Source organism: Ylistrum balloti, unplaced genomic scaffold, assembly GCF_031769215.1.
Source record: "Ylistrum balloti isolate Yb309-2 unplaced genomic scaffold, AGI_CSIRO_Ybal_v1 Utg370502, whole genome shotgun sequence".
NCBI lineage: Eukaryota > Metazoa > Mollusca > Bivalvia > Pectinida > Pectinidae > Ylistrum > Ylistrum balloti.
The window spans coordinates 430,741-457,744 of NW_026782325.1; the positions used below are offsets into that span (position 1 = coordinate 430,741).

The 27,004-nt window shown below is 35.8% G+C and overlaps 1 pseudogene; it reads left to right on the top strand.

Moving 5' to 3' along the window:
- Positions 1-26,700, top strand: part of LOC132555503 (limbic system-associated membrane protein-like) — a 108,272-nt pseudogene extending 81,572 nt beyond the window's left edge.
- Positions 26,701-27,004: the final 304 nt, after the last annotated feature.

Sequence of the window (27,004 nt, forward strand, 5' to 3'; positions counted from 1 at the left end):
ATCCAATTTTTCCACTCTCTCCTTGAACTTCTTTTATCGATTTCCTTCTTCTTCCTATCATTCTTGCTCCTATCATTAGAGCTTTCATTTTCAACAAACATTCTGATATCCTTTTGAATTTCCGGTATATCAAGTGGTCTTAATTGGATTGGAATACATGTACCCTCAAAATATACTGTTAAAGTACAGTGTAATACATATTTCTGATTTATCTGTGGTAATGATGTATCATACGTGTTGTGATGCGAAATAAATGGCTGTACGAACTGTGCGATTACCAAACTAACTGAATTTCTCAGAGAATATTTCGTCCACCGTTCATCTGTAAACTAGCTATAGGCATCATCCTCTATCGCTGAAACACATCATTTCGAACACGCATGCGCGGTATCACCTCAAATTCGTATACAATGTTTATGCGTCGCCCATGTTGGCGCTAAAAGGTCCACGTGCACATTAGAGGTGATTATTGGCCGTCTAGGTATGTAAACCAGATGTAGAAAATATGTGCTCTTAGCTAATAGATGTCCACGTTTATAAACCGCTAGCTCTGTCTTGGTAATGGCGGGCATGGCTTTGTCGCTAATTACAGTCGAGCATTTTGGCGATAATGGCAGTGGCTTGTGTTTTTCGCTGGTTCCAAAAAAAATCGTTAATGGCGCAGAAATAAGTATGTGTCGGAGAAAAAATGAAAATCCTATAGAAGTTCTATAATTTTGTTGTTTATCGATTTGTCAAAACATACCAAGATATGTATGTCTTTGTCACTATCATTTAAAACATGGCTTCCTTAGAGAACGGGTTTATAAAATGTATTTATATGTTCTATCCCCCTCCCTCTCCTGCCACCTCTGCGATTTTAATAAATATCGACATCTGTTCCGTTGGCCGTGGTATATTTAAACTCACAGGCAATATGAAAACATAGTATCAATATTACAAAGCAAGTTTTCTTCCTAATTCACAAACTTTGATTAATACTGCTTTCCATGATTGTATCATTCCGTTTGTGTGCACGCAGACATAAAGGTGTGTTAATTTGCATTTTTTGTGCATTACAATGTATAAGTTTTCTATTTAATTCAAACCTCCAGACAAATACTGCGTTTGATAATGATATTTCTTTTATACATGTAGGCATTGGAATATATTTATTTAGAAAAACATACCCTGTTTACAACATTATAATGTATATTGAATCATTTACAACCAAAAGTAATTTTTTTACTGAAACTCGGGCCTTCATTAGGATCCTACCTGGTGTCACGGACAATTGTTTCTAGAATAATGACCCAGATCATCAGACCAAGGATGTTTGATAAATCACAATTTTTAAACTCACTTAATCTATTATTTGCTTGAGGTGATTCCGACAAAATTGCATGGTTGATTAGACCCAACAATGATGTCTTACACTATAGACAGTAATAATATCTTATATGTTGTACAAGACTGCAGATAGAATGCTTCGAAACTTCAGGCAACTTTCTCTAGAAATAAAAACGCTAATGAAGCTTTTCCGTGCCAAGACTGTTGCAGGCATTTGTTTGACTAAAATCAGCACTTCAGCACTATGTATGTGATACATGTACATTTTGTACATGTTCCCTAGAAGTATATGTTATCTCGAACTCGAATAGCTCGAACCCCGCGTTTTATTTGAAGTATTTCGTCTGCCCTGGCCAAACTTAAATCGAATAATCGGATAAATTGAAGTTTTCCAACTGTCCCGACATCGAAATAATGAAGTTCGATTGTATGTGAATAAGACGTTTTGATATCTTGCAATTATTTATAAGAGCATGTTTACATTGACATCCAAAGTTATCAAAAACCTGTAGGCACTATATGTAGGATAGGATGTGCTGTTATAAGTATGTATTAGTAACAGAGTTCTACATTTGTGTTTACTGTGAATTTCGATTTGCTGCCAATCACTATCGACATTATAAAGAAAATTTAACGATACATCGATTTTGGGAATTAAATGGGTAGTAAAGCATTGAAACAACGCCGCGAGCTGACAAGTGACACGAGGGTTACAGCTCGGACTACCGTGAAAGTTGGCACATTCGTGGGCTTTTTTCCCGTTATTTTCAGAGCTGGAATAAAATGAAGAACAGATACGACTGTGCATCAAAATTCTAACCGGAAACTGTAGTCTTTTTCATGACTTTTCATGTTAAATTCATCTACCCTTTTGACATTTTTTATCTAAATCCACGAAAATACAAACCATCAAAAATAACAGCTATCATATTACAAGCACACTCCGAACATTGACATCACGCGTCAGAAATGGAATTTTTGGGACATTCACTTCCGTGTTACAGTAAGCTTACCAAGTACTTTGTTATGCTAGAATGACAAAAGATAAATAAATAAGTTCAAAAAATTGTGATTTTACAATCGTTACGGTTCGATTATTTCAAGCAATCTCCAGTTTGAATAGAAATCCTCCGTATGAGATCGATTTGATAAATCCTATTAGCTGGCACCTAAGTTGATACACAGCATGAAAACATGGACAGTTTTCAAACATATGTTTGACAAATAATTTTGTTTTACAGTGTTGATAATAAAAAAAATACATATTTTAACCTGCACTTGTAACAGACAAGAAAACGGTAATATTTGTCTAGTTTTTGTTTCAAGTGAATTATTTCGATTTGAAGTTTTTCAAGCTGGCAGAGCTGAGAATTTCTAAATCACATGTGTGGTTCGACGTGTAATGTGCGTGAGGATTATACATTTACATGACAATACATCAGATTATCGATTCTAGAGATATTGTACTCAGCCAGATATTAGTCGGAATCGATATTCGATTCAACAGGATCACTTCTTTCTTTACTCCTGTCAACAAAAAACACAGGATAATATGTGATGAATAATAAAACACAATTATTATTGTCACTTCGTCTAAGTCAGACGTGACGTAAAACAATCAATAATAATATTTACATGATCGTAATATCCTTACCTCACCTCAACTGATCCGAAAGATAGCATTTCGGAATTGTTTTAGTTATAATCAGATTACTTTACGACACTGGAAAACGGGGTTTCAGATATGCACCAGGTGAACTGAGGCTTCGGGTTCGTCTATAGTGAACATGTATATAAAACCGGTTTAATTAATTAGAAGTTTAACAGGTGTCCTCGTAAAACCGTTATCCTGACGAAGACTCGTTCACTTCATGGCGGTTCATCACTATCATTAGCAAATGATATGGCGGATTACATCGCGGCGTACGTGATTACTTAAACTTTTCTATAAAGTTCCAAATTTCCAGTTCACTTGGTCCACACAAAACAAAACCAGTTGTATTTATACTTCAATCATTTTAAAATGAAATTCTCTGCCTTGTGGTCTTAAATCCAAGATTCAGCCAGGACAATTTCAGATTTTTTTTTCATTTATTTTCTGAAATGTTTACTTATATTATAAAAACCTTTTCACGTGTTTACTTTAGGTAAATTAATACTTTAGGTATTTGAACATATCTATATAATCTCTTTTTCTCTTTTATTCTTCTATTTTCTCATATTTTCCTCTTTTTGATAAAATTATTCAAACTTACAAGTGTAGGTCTACGAATAGCACACACATTTCATGTTTATAATATAAATGAATGTCACGTGCAATATATCAATCATATGTAATTATATTTATGGAGAATAGTTCATATGTTACTAGAACTTATCTTTGATCCATTTATTTGCAATTGATAATGAAATATGTTTAAATCATATCATCATCTCACAAAAAAACCCATCCATTTCAATTCCTATTACATCTAATCATATAATGTATATATCAACATCGCATTTCATAGCAAAACAGACATCAAGAAAGAAAACAGATATTTTAGAAAAAAAAAAATGCAGACAGTAGAGAATTTATATGCAATACACTGGCAAATAGAAAATAGACGAAATGATAACAAAAAACCGCATGTCGTTTCTGCTTTTCGCTCGATTGACTACGTTACGATACCGTACTAGAAAATTATACTAACCTTGTGGGGGATGGGGGTGGGGGGTAGGGGGGGGACTGCTGTACTTTGGTAATCATTTGGTCATTGAGGGGCAAAATAATTGTACCGTCTCAATAATTTTTTCTAAACCAGGTCAAGTTCACGTGCTATGGCTTCAGGTGTGTATTTAGTTTATTTAGAAACAATTCAGGTATATTTCATCGGCACATTGGACGTTAAAATCATCGTCGAACCGACTTTATCAACTCTAGATAAATGATAATTTAAAACCCTGTAATGGTTATGTCTATCTTTCCAATAGAACGAGATGACTCGTTGGTCTATTCATGATATATAAAAAAGGATGACGAATATTTACAACAATCTGGTGCAAATTAACATTTATTCAAGGCGGAAAATCAAACCTGTCTTTCGTGCATGTATGAGGTATCTTGTGATGTCTTTAAGATTCTATAAATACCATACGATATCTCTCACATGTAAGTTAAATGATGTATGGTAATATGACTGTCTAAAGTATTATTATAATATATAGTTATAAGGAAGATAGGAACCAACATTTCTCCCGGAATAAAGTTAAGTTCGTTTGTCATAACAATCACACTTTTCGATCATCTCCATATCAAAACTCTTTGTCTTGGCAATGGCGACCGCGCGTCATGAATAGATCAGAGATAGGTATGGTGGTCGGGTCGTGGTAACGCACGAGTGTGTGGTAAGGTTTGGGCTAGCTTACCCGACCATTTGTATTTTTTCCCCGGATACTCTGGTTTCCTCCCACTGAAAGAACTGTCGCAATGTCGCAATGTCGCACGCTTCCACCCACCCCAATTATAGTGATTACTATGGGTTGGAAGAACTTGTTTCGCAATTGTTGCTAAAAGAAAATAAGTTTTTGTTCGGACAAATAAATGGGCCATCATGTCATTTCTTTCAGCAGGACCTCATGATAGAACTGTGCCGAAACACATTCTCAAGACTGCCCTGGCTCAAGTTTTATATCAGACACAGACTCACTTCATGATGAGATGTAATTATTACCAGGAAACAATTAAGGTGAAATCGTACATGACCTTGACACGATAACATGACCATGGAGTTTTTTTCTAAAATGACTGTCTTCTTAACATTATATTTGTATTTCAATAGCTATATTTATTTACGGTCACAGCCACTCAAAGAGAGTGGCGTTAGCCATGTTGGTTTACTTTGCGAATTTCCTGATTTGCCTTATTTCGTCAGGAATATTATCGTAGTGGCGAGTGAAAGACTTGAACTACATGTAAAAAGTTATGGCGACAATATACAAAGTTCACCTATCTAACAAAACGCACACGCGCGATGTCCACGTGCAGCAAAACCTCTTTCACACACCAAAAATGGAGCTTACCTTCTGTTTGAAAGGATTTCAAAAGATAAATTGATCTAGATTTAAACTGGTCATTGACGGGATGCATATTAAAGTTCTATGAGGAGGGACACTAATTATGATGACACTGAAAACGCCATTTCCTTTAGTTCAAATTTAAATAATATTATTAAGGCTGTAAAGCCACTGAAATCTATACAATGCTGAATAGGTGTTAATTCGGGTATTCAATCTACATAAAGTGTTATATAATTCCCTAATCTTAAAGTAAAGTCTACTGATGTATATACAGACTAGATTAATTCTTTTCAGTATGCCATTTCCTGATTTTTCGCATCTGCTGCTGAAAGTTCTCAAAACCGGTTTAATTGACAATGATTTCGAATTTGTAGATGTATAGAACGAGCGCTTTTTTTCTCTCGCCACCCTCCCCCGCACAAATCAGTAATTACTACTTACAAAGAATAGGCTGTTACTAAAAAAAAAAACACTTGTTGAATTGGTAATTTGAACGCCTCAAATATTGTTCAAAATGTACAAATGTAATTGAGAGTCTGTGATAACAATGTTTTTTTTTTATTTTTGTGTATGGGTTTGATTTTTGTGTCCTGTAAAGCTAATTTTGTACTTGGCATTTCACTAAAATGAGATATAAATGTAGACGATCGGTACAGACATGTAATTAGATAAACCGAGTGTATATCTGACCTCTCCTGACACCTCTAGTACGTCACCGTGCTGGGTGTAGAGGACATGTTACCGGCTGTATATCCACACTCTTTGTTTAAACTATCAGTGTAATTTGTCAGCATTTTCGTTGCTCTTTACATGTGGTAATGAATAGAGCATTTTAATGCTTATTTTATGGGATACAAACTGTTTTGAGAAAAATCGATGATCAATTTATGAAAGGTTGAATGAAATAATGATATAAGGAATCCACCAAACTTCCAATCATGTGTGAACACACGAGGAGTTATGTAAATGACGTATATATTATGATGATTTCATGGGGTGTCAGGGAGTCACAGCCTTCAGTGATAATTTAGAAATAGATACAAATTTCGCCCTTCTAGGACTTGTTAATGACGCTAAAGGCCAACATTCTGAAACCATGCAGACGACGCAATGACATTCAACATTGAGAGAAGCAATTATTGATATCTAAATAGTTAAGCACACTTACCATATAATTCAATCCGATAACTAAACAAACACCAAGTACGTCTTAAACAGTACCACAATTTGTTTGCATTAAAACATGAAATGATATTTGAAAATATAACAAAAGCATACTCTTGCTTTGATTCGCCATGTTGTTTGCCGAGGAGGTAATCCCATCAAAACGTTCTTAAAATCAATTTTTCCCAATCTGTACCTTCGGACGTTATCCAATATGATAATATGCGATTCAAACAGTTTGGACGTGCTCTCCATATTTCAATATTTTGTTACTGATATTTCCCGGTTAACAGAAAACACTATCTTGTACCTGTGAAAGTGCCCAAAGTCGCGTGCAACCTTTCCAAACACGTGGAACGTTTTTTATCGCTTTTAACACATAAGGATTGGAATGAATCGTATCAACATACGTAACGGTTCGGGATACAATTTCGTCCAATCAAAGTATTGTGAAAACACACAAAAGAACATCATCTTTTTATAATCAGTAAAGAGTACGATACAGAATAGCCAAAGGTGAATTAAACAACATCACACTGCTGTTTCATCAAACCATATCACGACGTGTGCGCTTGGTGTTACCAATCATATCAAAAGTTTCTTCAGAGCATTTCAAATTTATTTGCCCCCTTTGAATGAAACCGTTTCAATGGTGACCGGTTTGATAAACCGCTATACTAGCAATCCATGTGAACCCTTGCAAACTCAAATGAAAACCTTTATTTGCAGAAAGCACGCATGCTAAAATTGACTGGTATTTTTTGCGAGTATCCTGCAAATTGTATCTGTCGATGGTAGCGAGTGTTAATGGTCTCGGCCAGGCTCTATACAAATACATCAGCTCATTGTTTAGGAACGTGTACTCCAACGAAAGACAACAATACCAACCCTGATTTGTCTCCATTAAGGAGTTAAGTTTAATTAAGCTTGTTTTAACAGGTACCTTGTGTGATCAAAGTAATCACATGTTTTATGCTTAATGTAGGTTCTGTTTACCTTCAAGTTTTGCACTTGGTCAAACCCTCGAGTCGCAACTCATTGCCCTTTCCAATTTACTTTACAATTGTCGGTACATGTAAATTAATTTTATTTTAAGTACAATTAAGTATCCTATTTCATTTGTCATATTCATGTCCAAGTCGTTTCCTAAAGTTACATGTACATTCTAAAATAACTCATTTAGACAATATGTTTAAATTCTATAAATTCAGTTCTAAATTAAAGTTAACAAAACATATTGTCAAGTTCTGTCCCCAATCGAGAGTTCCCACCAGGGGAGATAAATCCTCCAGTTTTCACTGGACTGTGTTGACATTGGTAAATTGAGACAATAATCAATAAGGCGCTATAGTTTCTCTCATATTGCTAGAGTTAATGAAACTTATTAAGGTCCAATATTCAGAATAAAGGAAGTGTGGGTGAGATATTGCGCATGATGATGCTTTTGTTAGAAACGTCTAGACCTGATGACATCAATTTTCAATTACCCTTTGTCTGGTTTCGTGTATTTCAGTTTTGTCCGCCATTGAACACTCTACGCAGACGGCACTGTTTCCGGATTTCGACACCTCTCCCGTTAATATAATATCACCACAACCGAACCATAACATCAACAACATCACAGTACAACACACCATCACAGTATAACATTACAACACACCATCACAGTGCAACATTACAACACAACATCACTGTACAACATTACAACACATCATCACAGTACAACATTACAACACACCATCACATTACAACACACCATCACAGTACAACATTACAACACACCATCACTGTACACCATTACAACACACCATCACTGTACAACACACCATCACAGTACAACATTACAACACACCATCGCTCTACAACATTACAACACACCATCACAGTTCAACATTACAACACACCATCACAGTTCAACATTAAAACACAACATCACTGTACAACATTACAACACACCATCACAGTACATTACAACACACCATCACTGTACAACACACCATCACAGTACAATATTACAACACACCATCACAGTACAACATTACAACACACCATCACTGTACAACATTACAACACAACATCACAGTACAACATTACAACACACCATCACTGTACAACATTACAACACAATATCACAGTACAACATTACAACACACCAACATTACAGCACACCATCACTCTACAACATTACAACACACCATCAATGTACAACATTACACCACACCATCACAGTACAACACACCATTACAACACACCATCACTGTACAACATTACAACACACCATCACAGTACAACATTACAACACAACATCACTGTACAACATTACAACACACCATCACAGTACAACATTACAACACACCATCACTGTACAACATTACAACACACCATCACAGTACAACATTACAACACACCATCACTGTACAACATTACAACACAACATCACAGTACAACATTACAAGACACCATCACTGTACAACACAACATCACAGTACAACATTACAACACAACATCACAGTACAACATTACAACACACCATCACAGTACATTACAACACACCATCACTGTACAACACACCACCACAGTACAACATTACAACACACCATCACATTACAACATTATTACACTACAATATTATAACACTTCAATCATACCACCACGATTTCTAATTACATGATAGGTTTACCGCATATTCAATGTACACGTATATTTTATCTTTTTTTCAGCGTATAAGTCTTAAGTATATAACTGTCAATAAATATATCTGTCTGTTAATGAGACCCTGTGAACATTTAAAGAAATTTGATGAGAATTGTATCAAACACATGAATGGGAATGTTGACATTTTTATTTGTTGGGACATAAACAATGAAACAATGTTGCTGTAAAATAACAATAAACAATGATAATATGTGTATTAACACGTCAGTCAATTATCAAATAGGCCATGAGATTTCTACGGATACATAAATTGGGTCAAATCTAATTCCGGCATATACTCAAAGTACAAAGACGATTGACATAAGTAATTTTAGAGTAGAATGATTTTCCGGACATAAATCGAAACGTGTTTCATGTTACCATGACACTATGGATTCGAGGTCGATTTCTTGTTTCAAAACCGTTTAATTTGACATTTGAACTTCCTTTGATGTTTGGAGATGAACATTAGCTAGCGGACTCGATGAAGCATGTTGTGACAGCACTACTGTTATTTAGGAGTGATATGTGTTTCAGTCCTTTTTATAAGGTATGCCCTTGACAGTATGAAAAAAACAAATCCTGTAAAATTTACAGTAAAATCAATTCCTCCCAGTCTGTCAGGATATTTGTGTGCCAAAGAGAGTGGTGTAGAACCGGCTGGGTTTTTAACTGATTTTAAGCTTATGCTACCGCTAATACCAAAACAGATGACTATATATGTACATACACGTTCTGGTGGAAGGAGTCCCTGACACTCAGCCATCTTAATGAAATTTTGTATCAATTTGAAGTTAATGGTAAATAGAACGTTTTCAGTCAAAGCATCTGCTTCCGCATTTTTTTCTTTTTGGAAGTGAATTTTCGAAATAGCTATCATAGACAATAACGAATTATTTGTTCATTGCTCGAAGCGTTCAATTGTAACTGTTTCTGCCTTATCTATACTAGAATTAATCGTGTTCACTATCGGTAAAAAGTTGATTACTGCAGTTTTCTGTATTCTTGAATGCCGGAAAATCAAGATGGCGGCCAATTTATATGTATATTTGATCTCAGTATTACTGAACAGATTTTTCTTTATCTTTATGCATCTTATTATTCCTAGTAGATTTCGATCCAGGCATTTGAAGAACACAATGAAAAGGATGATATGAACAAATTTGAATGCTTCCTCGTGACGGGGGCGGTTGTTTTTTTAAACCAGAGTTATAACAATTGATCTTGAATGTTTTAAAAAGATATTTTCAGCTTACCCTCAGTTTTACAGGGCTGGACAGGGATATTGAGCTAAAATTGAATATGGTGTTTTATCATGAACGAATGCAGATAAGATAAATATGTGTTTCTTGTTAATTTTTAATTTGTAGAGTTACGGCCCTTAAACTGAGAAAAAATATAAAAAAATATGTTCTATATCCAGATGCTGGATGGGAAAATTGGTTTTGATTTCGCATTGTTTAACTTCCTATCAACAGCTATGGTTATCTTAGGACACGTTCTGGATGTACGGGAGGTGGGTGTGTTGAGTACGTGTGTTTGTTGTGGACTACGATTTTTGTTAGCCTCCTTGTCATAGTGCCAAAAAGAACTGATACCATACTGTAGCATGCTACGTTTAAACCTTCATGACACCTCTTCCGGTCACATGATACTGACAATGGACGAACTAGTCGGATTGTAAGCAGGCAGTAGCAACTGCTGTTCCATTTTCATAGACTCTAGACTCTGGTATGCCTTATGCAGAAGACTAAACACAAGGCCTTCTCTTCACAGGGGCAGAGTCAAGGAAGGCCTGTAGAAAAGACAGGGAATTTTGACTGATATTAAATGTTTTCTTGTTTCATAATTCCTCTAGGCAGGATAGATATATTTATGACTAGGACAGGTCGGCCTGCGATTTGAGTTACAACCATCCGGACTGACAAAAATAGGCCTAAGGGCCTTTCCTAATGATCATCTGCGCTCTATAACTGCCATATCCCTGGGATTGGGGAAAATATACATGTATATAATCCGAAATTTTGGTTCATGTCAAGATATGGAAGGCAAATTAGTAAGGTTTTTTTTTTGAAATGTCAAAATGATCACTTTGTAATTGTTATTCGGGCATTTCAGTTGCATCGACATATCTACTTCATCTTATTTCACTAACTCCTCAAAAGGTGTAAGGGACTTATTCTACAGGTTTCCTTGTTGGCAATCTACTTCTTACATTTGTACTTCCACAGACTTGTACACTTAAATTTGACCACTACTCATCTCGCGTACATCAGCCGTCCTTAAATGGCCCTAGTTGTGTATAGGACATTAATAAATATAAACCACACCAACATGCAAAGAATTTTTTCAACCTGTCGAAACCAAAGCCCGTTATATAATGTTTTTTTTTTGTAATACAGAAAGCTCTTCGGTTTTACATGTCAATTTCCGGACCAGTGAATTCTGACGAAAGCTTTTTACCAGGTCGACGCGACGAAAAGTGCTTTTGAATTTTTTGCTGTGCTTGCTAGACTATCTTTTAAATGTCGTCAGAGTATAGTATTTAATTGGTGTCGATTTTATTATTTCAACTAAAGGGCCCTTGGTCATGGGATTGGTGTAGTGGCATGCATGTCTATGGATTTTTAAGCTTGTACAAATTAACTTAACAAAGTGACAACGTGTGTCCTGTGAGCTTGAGGACATGTGAGCGATTCAGGCCAAGGAACATTGTGTTTAGTGACTCTTGTTAAATTGGTGTTGAGTATTACTTACTATAAATTTGGACAGCGTTTGATGCACTTGGGTTCAATTATGTAGACTTTCAAGATTTAGAGTTAGGTCAAGATTTAAAAAAGCAGCCATCTTGAATTTTTGTCATACAATAAGTTTTCAAACCACCAACATTTAAAATTCAGGTAATTCAACTAAGGATTAGAGCATCAAATTGGCAAAAGGTACTCTATCTGGCATAAGGATAACAGGAGTTTAGAAGGAAAGTGACAATTTATTACTATAGATGAAGGCCATTTTGGAAAATCACCACAAAAACTAAACTCATTTGACATTCGGACTTTAATTGATGAACATGTCATTACCTTCATTTTTGTTCTAAAAATCAAAATTAAAACATCGATTTGAAATGAAAATGAAAAGTCGGCCTTAGTGCGGCACCGTAATGTTCAGGAATGTCTGAATATTCGGTAGTTTGACCACTCGTGTGGTATATCAAGTACGTAATTTTGAATTCATCGTAACACTGACCAAGAAAAAATTGTCAATCCTCAAACAATGACATTGAAAACAAATACATGTATATGTATTTTGTTTTTGTTTCTTTTGTGCCTTTTTTTCAAAACTAAACTTCAAATATCTGAAAGGTCAGAAATCAGAAATATATATATATCTTTCAATTGATGTCGTCAGACAGATTCTCTTAGTCTCCCAAGTATTATAAAACTTCTAATTTTGAAATCTGAGGAAACTGTTAATGAAGATTAAGGAAAAGTCCAGTTGGAACATGACGATAATAAACATTCACAGCCCGTGTGGTTTTGACATGAATTTCACATCACAGGGGGATTATAATAATAACACAGAGCCCATTACCACAAACGTAAGGTCTGACTTGTCCGGTTTATTGTACCCATTATGACCAGTGTCTTCCATTCTTTGTACTAATAATAGTAGGTTTATAGTCTTATTGTGAAACGAACAGTGGAATAAATGGAATATACATATTAGATGTTGCCAAAGAGTTTTTTGTTGAACATCAAATACTCTCACATTAAAAAGTCTGCTATAAAAACATTTTATTTTTCCACACCACACTACAATAACCGCTCCAAACTGAAAGTATGCCTTCATTCTCTAACTCTCATTTCAAAGAAAGGGATGACGCAATACATTGGTGGTTGTGAACTATACTGAAGCGTATTTCGTAGATAAACAGAGTATGACATCATTAAAAAAATGACAGAACTTCTAGTTGACATAATCTTCGTTGAATTTGGTGGTAAGATCTTCCAACAGACTATTGGCATGTCTTTAGGAACTAACTGTGCCCGTTTTTTGGCTGACTATTTTTATATACATTTATCAAACAGCTTATCGAAACAGGTTACAAAGGCTTTACTACCTTGAGACATATTACAATGTAAGATGATGTTTTTTTACTTTAAAAGCAAAAAAAATCTATTGTTAATAATGAGACGACAGACTCTTCAGCATCAGCAGCTAACGCCAATTTTTAATTCACAACGAAACCAACAGCGATAGCTTTCCATCAAGTTCTACTCTGTAATAAGCGAGATGATTTCAGTTACCTTGTTGTAATTTCTCCATTTCTAGAGAGCAATTTCCCCAACCTAATGGTGTTTGCATATCTCAGTTGATTCGATATTTGAGGGCAAATTTCCTATATCTTATTCATGCAAGGCATTGACCGTTGGCCGGAAAAGCCACAACACACGACTCCGTGAGATGCAGGTTAAAGATAGTTATGCTTATTTTGTGGAGACATAAATGATTTTTATTAACAAATGTTTAATTTTTGATGAGACACGTGGTTTGTCGTTTTCATACTACTTAAGAGGTGCGATGGGTAACATTTTACTCTTTTAGGAACTTGACGTAACCTAATTATATCGTCGATGATACAGAAGACGCTTACCCTTGTGGAACACCCTGTATAACTCTCGTTGTACTTTTGTAGGGGTCTCCATGTAAATCACTCTTCTGTTAATTATTTGAGGTAGCCTCATCACATTTGAGTTTGGATTGAGATTCTGTTAATATTACCTTATTTGTTGTTTTGTGAGAATAAAAGGTAAAGAGATGAAAGAAAAAAATATTATAAATATCCGAGTCCTTGTAAGTGCACTGGCTATGAGTAACATTTTCTCCTCACATTCCCACACTCCTCCTATTCGGTATATACATTAGGATTACCCCGCTTTTTTGGCATCTTTGTATTTTTTACCATATCCTGGACTATAGAAATGTGAAAGGCTTCCAAGTCCATAAGTCTACATTTCATACTGGCATCTACTATATAATTAAGCATTTTGTAATGGCAGCTGTTGCTGAGCTTGGTAATCAGTCATTGCTTTTGTTATATTAGATGTGAGCGAAGACACTAGTTTAAAAGTGTCTTAATGATTTTGTTTTATCTAATCCTAGTATTCATTGAAATTTCAATCAAGGAGTAATGGATGTTGCTGCAATTTTTAAATCAAAATCTTGTTGTTATACATTTACACAGCATATTACTTGTAATTGAAATAAAACGCACACTTAATCTCGGAACTTATTTAGGGGATGTTCCTGAAGTTGTGGGATTTCCAATCCAAACAAACGACATTTAAACAGGGAACTGTAGTAAACGGGAAGTTTTTTTTACCGTCAACAGATGAACAGGGATGCCACCGTCTACTTAAACAATCAATAGTATTAAAGAGAGCACAATACAGTATCATAACTGCAATATATGTGTCCCGTTATATCGTCTATAGTATCATTTTTATTGTAGATTTAATACTCATTTAACGTGTATTTCAGTGTAACACTGTCTTTAAGTATCATATATCACAATTTGTTTATATAATTTTGTTATAATATATATATGTTTGCTTCCAAAGCATGGCGTCCCTAAGGTACAGATTCACACAATTTTTTTCATAATTCTAGCCTTTCAAATATTTTTTTTCTATTTTACATTCACATTGTCATTACTAAGTGACAGTTTGCACTGTATAGCTTAGTTAATAGAAATATCACATCATTGTGTACAAAACACCTGGGAGATGATGGATTTACGACACACGCACGTTTGGCGGTTTGGTTTCTTGTTGCTTCACGTCCAGCTAGGAACATTTAAGGACGTACCAGGCTTGGATGGTGGAGGAAAGCGGTGGCTTGGGTTTCTGTTATTAAACGTTTCCATACTTACACCAGTACAATGTGTAATCATAAGCTCACCATACATACTACATACTTTCTTTTTTTATATCTTTTAACATGTTTTATAAACACAAATGAAGTATTCGGATTTCGTTGGATATGAAACCTGCTTCGGTAGAAGCAAGTACCAATGTTTTATTTAGATATGTTCAATATCCTTGTTAGCTTTGCACACGATCACTTTTTGTTTATCTATGCATTTATCTTTTTCTTTATTACTCTTATTTTATCTTATGTCTTTTATAAAATCATTTTTTTGTATTAAAAGTATTCATTGTCAATGATCAGTGTTATGATCTTTTCAAATTTATATATTTACTATGGACGACTGTAAACCCTAATGATGAGTAACAATGTAGTTATTCTTCTGTCAATTAGAACATGATTGATTTTTTATTGATTGCCGGATTGGTTACCTCAACTACAGTCAAGCCCATTTTGAGACGGGGTCTCCGTGTAGTACATTGGGTTTCATCTCACTGAACAATATACGAGATGCACATCATATGCCATCCAGAACAAGGTACCTTGCCAAGAATGCAATCATGAGAACACAGACTGGTTTTATTTTCTAACTTCCCGACAAACAAGAAACAGTCACGGGTAGGAAGTTTCGAACCGCGACCCTCGGGTTTTCAGATAACGCTGAGTGTGCCAACGCTTTACAGATTGAATTCTTGTTGTGTCGCTTTCACTGTACAAATTATCGTTTACATACTTATTCTACTAATTCGTGAGAAGGAATATATTACACTATTTGCTTTTGGTGTCATCACGGTTGGTCAGTAAAAGTAATACATAAACAATAAACCATGGGCGTGTTCTATCATAATAAACGCCTTCTTCTATGTCAGTAAGACAGCTTATTGATTAATAATTCGTGTCCTGAATTCTAGATGTCATTTTCCAGATATCAAGAAGACCGTGTTTAATGCTCGTTGACATGTTTAGCTGTTCCGTATCTCAGGCAATCGAGCTAAAGAGAAGTTCTCTCTTGCTGAGAGGTATACCCGTAGAACTTTGATATTTTGTGGTGTTGTTTATTTCCAAAAAGATGAATTTCGTCCCCTGTTGTTAAAATCAGTGTGTCAAATGAAAATGAAAAAAAAAAAAAATTAATTACCTCCAAGTACCTTTCTTTCCCTGTTTTGTTCAACATGTGTATGTCAGGTAGCTAATAGTAGATTGGAAGTGATGTTATCTTCCATAAGGATAATGGGATTATAGATAAATCTACTGAGCATCTGCCCTCTTGATCGAGATCTGGTTTTGAGCAAGGTGACGAAAGGGATTTTCTAATAATACTAACGGCAACATTGTTTATATGACAATATATATTATCTCGTACGCAAGGAAACCGCGAGAGCGCTCATGATTTTGGCTGCACATATATTCAGAAAGTATCTTCTATAACTCAGAGTCAAGACCGTTTGTGACATTCTGCATGTCACTAAAAGGAGAACAACCCATTACTATCCTTCGACAGGTTGGAAGATACAACTGTACCTTGTGGCAGATGATCAGATGTTTTATTGAGGATCTAAGGATCAATGGGATCGAGATCTGCCTCTCCTTGCTAGGGCTTTCAATTCTTCACCGATAAACAGACTATGTACACCAGCTCAATACCACAATGAAAATTAGTCAAGTCCGAAACTGCAGTCTCCCTAGGCGGGGCCATACCTCATCTGTGATTGTAGGCCCCTACTTTATGCGATGCAGAACCAAACGGAAATAAGTGTGGTCCACTGCAAGCGTTTGAAACTGTATGAAGACCTGTATCTGGCGTAGTAGATTGCAACAGCTTGTCAGCAAAGAAACATCCGTGGATGAATACGCTGATATCTCAGATCGAGACAAGGACAGTACGAAAGCTTACCGGAATTATATCAGACAAGTTGATTTAACCACATGATTGCATTTAGATGACCAGTAAGTACGAAGAAAAGCACTCCAAAACAAATCCTTACAGAGTTCAAGTCCAGAGTTGGTAGAAGAGTTGAACATCTTTTGCATTCAGTTTTTGATAATTTCCATTACTTTTTTCTGTAGTCTATCACGTGCTACATTCTTTAGATGCAGTGGGGGGCTAATGCCCCTCCTTTCTTGGGTTACCTATCAATTTTCAGTTCTATGTTACGATATATTTTTGTGGGATGCCCTTTTGGTGGTATCACTTTTCTCAAAATGACTATGTGAATATATGTGTTCTGTATATATTCCTTCCAGCCTTTTCTTCTTGTGTGAAGATCATACCTCCCATGCGCCTGAAAATCATATCAAATTTTAATATCTTCTAGACTGTCCACACTCTACATGAGTTGTTAGGACTTTTTGCCTGCCACGCATATGCGACGTTAATCTGACGTCCCTGCTTTACAGGAGGGATAAATGATCTGAGAGCAGGGATCAGTAATTTGCCAGCCATATATATCCTGTTTACGGCATTGGTGAAGGATGGTGCTGTCAAAGTCTCTGCCGCCATGACCCTGTAGGGAAACCACTTCCGGATAGTGGTTCGCGATATCTCGCATTTACGGATCATCACCTCAATAAACCTTGGTCTGTGCTGTACGTAGCAAGTGTTGTAGCTGCTGTAAGAAATAACCAATTTCTTGCATCCTGAAGTCGGCATCTGAGACCTGTCGCCGTGTCTACAAACCGTTAAGTCGAACCGTGTTAAAAATTCATAGATGAATTAGTATGTTTAAAGTGCTAATTTGCACTATCTGTTAAATCCTGTACTTGTCGCTCTATGTATTGTCCCGTTGTGCGTTAGTACGACTTGTTTCTCCTCTTTCTTACCCTTGCCTTGTAAATCAAAAGACGTTGAGCTTCACTCCGTGTCTTTCTGTTATTTCTGAGAGTTTTCTGTGGTCGTCACCGCTACCATCTAAGTTCACTTTTCAGTATACACTAATACTGCATCCGCATAGCGTCATTTTCGCAATAAAAACGCCCAATAAGAGAGATTTTGTTTTATTTGTACCAAAAACACATCTGACCTGCTTGTACATGTTTAACATAATACTACTTTTTTCTAGCTTGCGATGTTTTTATAACAAGAGTGTCTTCATGTATCAGTTGATACATATTTTGTTTTCGCTGGGACATCCGGATATGTGTCCTTTCGGACAAAGTGTACATGGCAACTATAAACGAGAGAAAACGATATTCCCTCGAGGTCTGTATAGGTATGTGTGGCTGTCTGAGGATGAAAGAATAAAACTCACCGTGCTGGTTTTAGACTATATACTATATCTTATATTAACAGGGATATGTTTTCGTTACTTTGCAAATAATACAGCATTGGATTACTAGACTGTCTGTTCCCAACAACCAGAAGGTGTTATCTAAAGCTTGTATTATCTGGGCAAATATGCAGCGAACGTTTTAGGGAAATAATTCTGTAGAACCTTTTTGTAAAATTGTAAACGGTATCTGAAATGACCGAGCTAGTGTTTAATATAATTTGATTTACTATCCTACAGTTTCAGACGTGTTTTAACCTACAATCAAGAGGTTATCCGAACGGACAATTAGATAACGCACAAGCCCTGCAAACTATTGTTTACCGGTAACAATATGTAGATTAAATTCCAGATGGGTTATGAAATGTGATACAGAATATACATAAAATATATTTCATTGTCAGAGATAAGGGTGTATTTCTTTCAGAAAATTTCCATTTTTTTTCATCAAATCGCCATTGAAGTACCAAAGGTAACAACTACCCGTCAGAAAAATGGAAAATGGAATGACATGTCTGACTCATTCATGCATTAACTAGCACAAGATTTTTCCGTCGCGGCTAATCACGTTTGTAACTCCTTTTCTACGTAGCTTCAAATCTTCTCTTTTCAGATGGATATATTTCTTTACATGTTACAACTTCGGAGAAAACGTCTGGATGACTTTCTTTAGTCTGTAGTTGTGATCCCTATTATACATATAGGTTCTATTTCCTCTTAAATTCTATATCATATATAAGTAGTTGTGACGTCACGGGCACAAATCTGAAATCCACAATAAAGACCGTCATTGCATTTTTCTTTCGCGTTATTTTATTTTCTCTATTATATGTACTTTCCAGTTAGGTTCTGTCGCATCAAACCTTAAAAATCTAAGCTTCGCCTAATTAGATTCTTCTACAACATGTCTGAATAAGTCTAATCATAACGATTCTAAAACAGACGCCTGGGCTGTTTGCCTAGGCTTTATTTAATTATCGCCGAAAACAGAAGGAATGTTTATCTTTTCTGTATGTTTAGATTGGGAGATTTCGGAAGGGACGATTAACGCACATTGCCTCTTTGGATAATGATAAAGCTTATAAAATGCTTGCGTTATTGACAGTTCGTTACACACGAATTTCTCTTATCTTATGATTTACAAGCAGGGCTTTAAAGAATGCCATTTCCATACTCTTCTAATTGATCCTGATGTTGTTGTAAACAATAAAGTTAGGCAGTCTGCTCTCGTGGCCGAAAATAACTTGTTTGTGCTACAAATGTACACACTGGCCCCACGGCTACGAACAGTCATTCTTTTCACGTTGAATATACATAGGAAAATTGTTAAGAAAGAATACAGGTAAAAGGTAAAAACAAAAGGGCGGCCCTTGGACTGGTAAAGTATGGTGTAGAAGAGAATGTCTGAACTTGTCTATGCTGGATTCAGTTGTCTTCTATGCTGGATTCAGTTGTCTTCTATGCTGGTTTCAGTTGTCTTCTATGCTGGATTCAGTTGCCTTCTATGCTGGATTCAGTTGCCTTCTATGCTGGTTTCAGTTGTCTTCTATGCTAGATTCAGTTGCCTTCTATGCTGGATTCAGTTGTCTTCTATGCTGGATTCAGTTGCCTTCTATGCTGGATTCAGTTGTCTTCTATGCTGGTTTCAGTTGTCTTCTATGCTGGATTCAGTTGCCTTCTATGCTGGATTCAGTTGCCTTCTATGCTGGTTTCAGTTGTCTTCTATGCTGGATTCAGTTGCCTTCTATGCTGGATTCAGTTGTCTTCTATGCTGGTTTCAGTTGTCTTCTATGCTGGATTCAGTTGTCTTCTATGCTGGACTCAGTTGTCTTCTATGCTGGTTTCAGTTGTCTTCTATGCTGGTCTCAGTTAGTGTTCATTGAGCTTCTTTTCGCCAATGTAAAATCAGTTGTTAAGATTGAATTTAAGCTTCTATACATTTCAAGGTGACCGGTAACAATATTTTAACGGTTCTAAATTTTGACATTGATATTACCTGTTTAGTACCCTTTATCGATAGTCACCGCTTGGCGTTCGGCTACAATTGAGTTTTATTACCTGTCCGCGCTTCGGCTTTCTCCGGTAGTTTTCGGGAATCTTCAGTGCCCAAAATCTGTAACGTCATTTCCGCCGGACGGTAGTGATTGGTGGAAACAGTGGGATTCTCCTATCATATGGTAGTTTTATAGCCAGTCTTATTTAAGCAGTGATGGTACACTGTGTTGTGTAGAGGTATTACAAAACTAGTGAAGAATCATAGATGTTTATGTGAACCTTTTAAATACAAAATGAAAAATGTGAAACTTAACACAGCTGAAACGACCATTAGGTAACGCAGCAGTCCTGTGAACTCCCAATATCTGGCCGACATGTTAATAGAAAGACACATATCAATTTCAGCTGGTGCTGACATCCTTTTCACGTCATGAATATACATTGGTGAACACCTTGACACACCTGGACACAAGGGTGTGTCCAGGGTCCATTCCTGATCTCAGGACGTGTTATTTACATGTATATTTTTATACAGTCGAAACAGATTAAGAGAGTGGGTATTGTACGATTATTATAAACCCGAATGTTTACTACTATGTCTATCAGAATGTAATGAGATAACATTGATTATTTCATCTTCAAATTAAAAAAAAAAAACAAACAAACAAAAAAAAAAAAAAAACAAAAAACAAAAAAACGTGTAAATATTCTTCCAAATACACATTTACGTATTTCATCATCATTGTACATTACAAAATGTTTACTTATTGCAAGGACTTATATGTTGACCCCTGCTCATCGGTTGCATTTATAGAGTGAAGTCGAACAGCAAGAACACATGACATGGGTTAATGTTAACATCGTACCGGATGTTTTACTTTTCTCTTGCAAACATCCACAGCAAGCTAAGCTAATGATGAGCTATGGAAGAAAAATATTGATTTGTTTAAAAAAAACCAGTTGGTACAAAATCATGCACCCGAAGTCGCTTGTCCGAGCTTGTCGGAAAGACAAGGAAATTTACAAATGGCACCGCTTCATGATTCATTTAAGCCTCTGTATTCAGACACCACCAGACCTTGTTTAAAAGCTTTCAAATGGATGTTCGAATGGACATCATTGATCGCACTGACCCCGGCAAACTCCACAAGTCGCAGATGTATTATTTGTCAAAATAACTAACCATATCAATAGATATATGTAGAAACGGCTCCATGATCCATTAATGATTTGTTGTAACGTCCGGAGCTCCAGTGTTTTAATTTAGTTAAGGGGTAAACGTTCCCCGTCCATTACTGCTGCACCAGATACCACGTGTTCTTTTATCCCCCAGGATTATTTGATCTTTTGTGTAAAGGAACCGCTGAACGCACGCTCAATCACATCTTGTGTATTAGGCATTTGTAAGATACTGGGAAAAGAAATCTTTTGCTATTATTTTCATAAAGGTTCGCCTACAATGATACAGCCTATATTATATAATCATAGCATGATATAATGAATTATTCCACAGATTTGGCGGGTAATTTAACAGATCTTCCGATGTAATGTGAAAATTTTGTATCAGATCGTGAAAAGATTAAGTTTTACAATTAATTATGTTATGATACATGTTCCAACATTTTTATCTTATTTCCGGGGGAAAAATCTGTCTACAATTTAAATTGATTGCCAGTTGTGCTCGTTTGATTAATCTTACCCTATATGTTGATGCCCATATGCTTATGGTTATCACGCATTACAACAAACATTGAACAGTATACTATATCAAAGACTTGTATACAAAATTGAACCTGTATTAAAAAAAACATAGACAATGACTTCGGACTATCATCTGTCACCGAGCAGACTTTTGTGAGATTTAAAAAAGCATTACATGTCAACCAATACATTGGTAGAGTTTTATCTTGACGCTGTGTTGCGAATGATGTCCTGACGATTTGGAAGTGTTGGTTTGCGACTCATCTTTGAACTCCTGTCCTTGAATTATTGAAATTATTGGTCTGTTAGCATCTCAAATAATTAAAAAAGTTTTAAAATAAGTTTTGGATTCACAAGCAACTTTGAAAAGGAGCCAATGAGCAATATTTGAGACAATATTTGTTAAGGTAAAAAGAGGGGATTTTAGAGGTTCCTATCTTTAACGGAAAGAAATCTGTGATTTGAAATAATATTATCGCAATTCTCCCCATCCTAATGAAAAAAGCAATTATGGTAAATATCATTTTAATCTCTTCAATCTGGATTATATCAAAACGCTTTATTCGCAGACTAATTAATTGTATACAGCTGTAAAATTAACAGAGATTGATTTGTATCGCAGGTGGTGTGGATGAACCCCGAGAAAACCGTCCTCTCACGACTTGATCAACGAATTATAGATGACATGCGCATTAGTGTAGAAAGACATTTTCCACGTGAATGGAACCTCCATATAAGGAGCGTAGGCTACGAGGACAGAGGCGAATATACCTGTAGCATAAATACAGAACCTGTTCAGGAAAAACACGTGTTTCTTGAGGTACAAGGTACGTAGTGGGTTATTAAAATTTAAACATCGTAATCACAGACACGTGTTGACAATTATTAATGATTTTAACCTAAACTTGATTACCTTGTAGTTGTAAAGATATCGTGACAAAGATTACTGACTTTTTATTGAATGATTCATCCAGGTAAACTCAAAACGATGTTAGAGTTTTAGAGAAAAAAATCTAGCCTGGTTTTCGAGCTTTAGACAAACATTCATTGGGTTCCAATTGTTTCTTGTATTTATATGTTATTTAAAAGTTAATGGATGTCTGACGTTTCGACTCTTTTTGTCTTGCTCTTATTCAACATACACTGTTATTCCAACGGTCACTAGTTTCGGTTCATAGTGCTTAATGATATTGCATTTAAAAGACAGCGGCAGTTCCCATATCTTTGTGTTTAAACTAGATTACTTATACCTTGCAGTTCCTACAAGGATAATTGACGAATGGTCAAGTGGGGACATGACGGTCAGCGAGGGGGACACAGTTGAGTTGATCTGTAATGCCACCGGGGTGCCTCCCCCTACGATTTTATGGTACAAACAGACACAGTTTTAGAGAAAAAAATCTAGCCTGGTTTTCGAGCTTTAGACAAACATTCATTGGGTTCCAATTGTTTCTTGTATTTATATGTTATTTAAAAGTTAATGGATGTCTGACGTTTCGACTCTTTTTGTCTTGCTCTTATTCAACATACACTGTTATTCCAACGGTCACTAGTTTCGGTTCATAGTGCTTAATGATATTGCATTTAAAAGACAGCGGCAGTTCCCATATCTTTGTGTTTAAACTAGATTACTTATACCTTGCAGTTCCTACAAGGATAATTGACGAATGGTCACAGTGGGGACCGGGGTGCACTACGATTTTATGGTACAAACAGACACAGTACTACGACTCAAACGAGAAGAGAAAAGGTAGTTGTTCGCCAGGCCGGAAGTTCATAAAAGGCAGTGGTAGGCCTCACTCAGTTACAAATGGAGGCTCCCTGTATTTGACGCAGTAGGGAGACATCAGAACGTAGATCATTTAATAAAACTTAGCTTTAACCAAATTCTTGTGTCAACAACATTGAAGGAAGGGGGATAACTCTAGATACATTTGTGTGCCGTATATCGTTATTACGGTGTCATGTTCCTGTTTTTTTTTCCTGAAATAAATGTATTGCGAATTTTCTTTCTTCAAGAAAAGAAGATGGAATACTATTCAAAAACATTTGTAAGTACATGCACAATGTACGAACGTTTATGTAAAATGAACTTTGTTTGCTTGCAGAGTGGATTAACGCCTTCGTGGTTCTATTGTGGAGAATGACACGGAAACCTCCGATTTCTGTAATCGATGCAAACAAAAAATGCGGAAATGTTGAAATGATCTAATACTGTAAATATGTTCATTATCATTTCGTAAGATAGCGAGAGATTTGTTAGAATTTCTCAGCATACATATACCTTTACAAAATTTTGTTTTAGAAACGTTGACTAATTAATTTCACGATATCATTTCCTTCGATATCCTACATCTGTAATAAGAACGTTTATGACGATAATCTGTTAACCGTTACTTCAGGGCTGGGTGTGTAGTAATCATAATCCTTGTAAAGGTATTCTGAAGATCAACATGAGGAACACATCTCGATGGCGTCCAATACAGGGAGTCTTTTTATGACTAGCTTTACTTTGTAATAATTTTTTTTTCATTCTATATAAAACTGTATTATTTTAAACGTTAATACAAAGGCAATGTAGATAATTGTTTAAACATAAATACAGTGCAATGTATATCTTTTTAAATTCTGTTTTCAACGGGATTTTTTTTTTAATTAAATAAAATATTCTTATTTGCACTTCTTTGTTTCATCCGTCTGTGAATGTTTGGTTTCTTTTGTTTTTCTTAAGTCGTCTGTTTTGTTATTTTACTGTCTCCGCTTTTCGGTGTCTGTTCTTCCTTATCTTTACATATTCACATTTCACTCAAATGTACTAATATTCATCATGGTTAGTCCATTCTAGCTGTCTGTATCCGACGATGTAGAACCAAGGTGTGTGTGTTTGTATTTGGATTCCCTTCATCAGGCAATTTATTTATCCTTTTTATTTCTGGACCTCCTCTGTCGTTCTGTCTTTCTCACTTCTCCCTTTATTCTTTATTGTTTAACATAGGATTTTAATCTATTACAGTCCTTTAGTAGGTTTAATTCATCTGTATTTATATGTGCTGTTCTTGTCGATGGTTACATCCGGGTATCTTTGCAGCCATTGTGGAGCCTGGCGAGATTCTCGTGATACACAACGTGTCTCGGTTCTGTGACGGAACGTTCGAATGTGTTGCCTATAATGACGTCGGCCACTCTGTGTCTCGTGAAATCAACGTCGCCGTCGTCTGTGAGTAAAACACAGCTTAGTCATCCATGACCTTGGCTATTTCTTAGAATTTGGGTTTGCAAATCAGATCAGAACTAATTAGGACCTATCTTCGATAATAATTTTCACATAGTTGAAATTATATTACGATTGTAATACAAAACTGAAAACTTTTTTATTCCAAGTAAATCACGATTGTTACGATCGCTTAATTTTGCAAGACGTGTTTTTATGTTCTTCAGTCTGAAAATACTTACATACATTAAAGCATTACTTCGATATAACAATTTAATCAACATACTTAATCAGTCTTAATTGATAAGGGAATTATCATTTCTTACATAAAATATTGTGAAATATCAATAAATAGGTTAAGCGAAAGTAAGTTGCTTAATTTTTTTATGTTAGTTTCCGTAATCATTGAAAATTGTTTTACCGCTTTGAATTTTAGTTCCTCCGGAAGTTATGCTGCGGGTCAATCGAATAGGTCAATTTTTAGGAAAGGAAACAATTCTTGAATGCATAATCAGTGCGTCGCCCATGACAACAAGTGTGTGGCTTAGGAACGGTAAAGAATTGAAGAACAGGTCCGGGAAGTTCCGAACTGAAGGCTATAGTGAGGGTCCCCATACCGTGACCCTTAACCTCCATATCATTAACATACAGCCGGACGACTACGGTGTGTACAGTTGTTACGCCTCAAACGCGTATGGAGAGGACGTGGAGGAAATGATATTATATGGTATGTGATGTTAATTAATATGATTCAGTGACATCATTGGACTATAAAGTTTGTTAATCTATATTTCTTAAATTTTTGACTTGTCATTTTGCTGTATCAGATATAGAGTATTGTGATCCTTGTTTAATAAATATGTAGATTTTCTCTGAAAGAAGCATAGGAATCAGTACACAAAAGCATTTTATATATCAGAAAAAACGAAAAAGTAACAGATATATGGTGACTAATTTAAAACTGAGCGCCCGCCATTTCAAGTTTCATTCCGGCATCATTAGTATCTACATGTGTTTCATATAAATTTGAAAGCTTGTGCTCAATGCTCTTATATATATGGATACAAATAAAATATATTTAAATAAATACACGTGCAGTTGTAATCATTCGGCTGAATTTAACGATACTATTTTCTCCTAGAATTAACATAATATGCATAAGTATTGAAAATTATAGGAAAGACATATTTCCAGTCATGTTTTATAACTGTGTGTGTTGAATTTCCAGAGTACCCACGACAGTCACCGTCCCGCTCCCGGGAGACCCACTACAACTACACGTGGTCCCATTTTCCCACCCTCCCGGACTCCACACACCGTAGTCCCCGGGGGTATGCTCCTCAATGGAAATAATGTCCTCAGTAAGGCTATGGGTTCTGGCGTATTCTTGGTTTTTTGTTTGTCACACTGCAGAATATCTTTTTGCACGTGCACTGTATTCATTAAATGAATAGGAAAATTTCACAACACTATGGGATAATTTTATTAAATATTTTTTGTGCACCAGGTACATTTCCAAATGAAAGACCTTTTGTGTTTCGATTTTTTCCCCTGTGACTCGAAAGAATAATATTTCTACAAAAGATAAAACTGTGTTTTTCGTGCTGACTTGCATAATTACATAGTGTTATTTTATATTACTATCGGTATCAGCGAT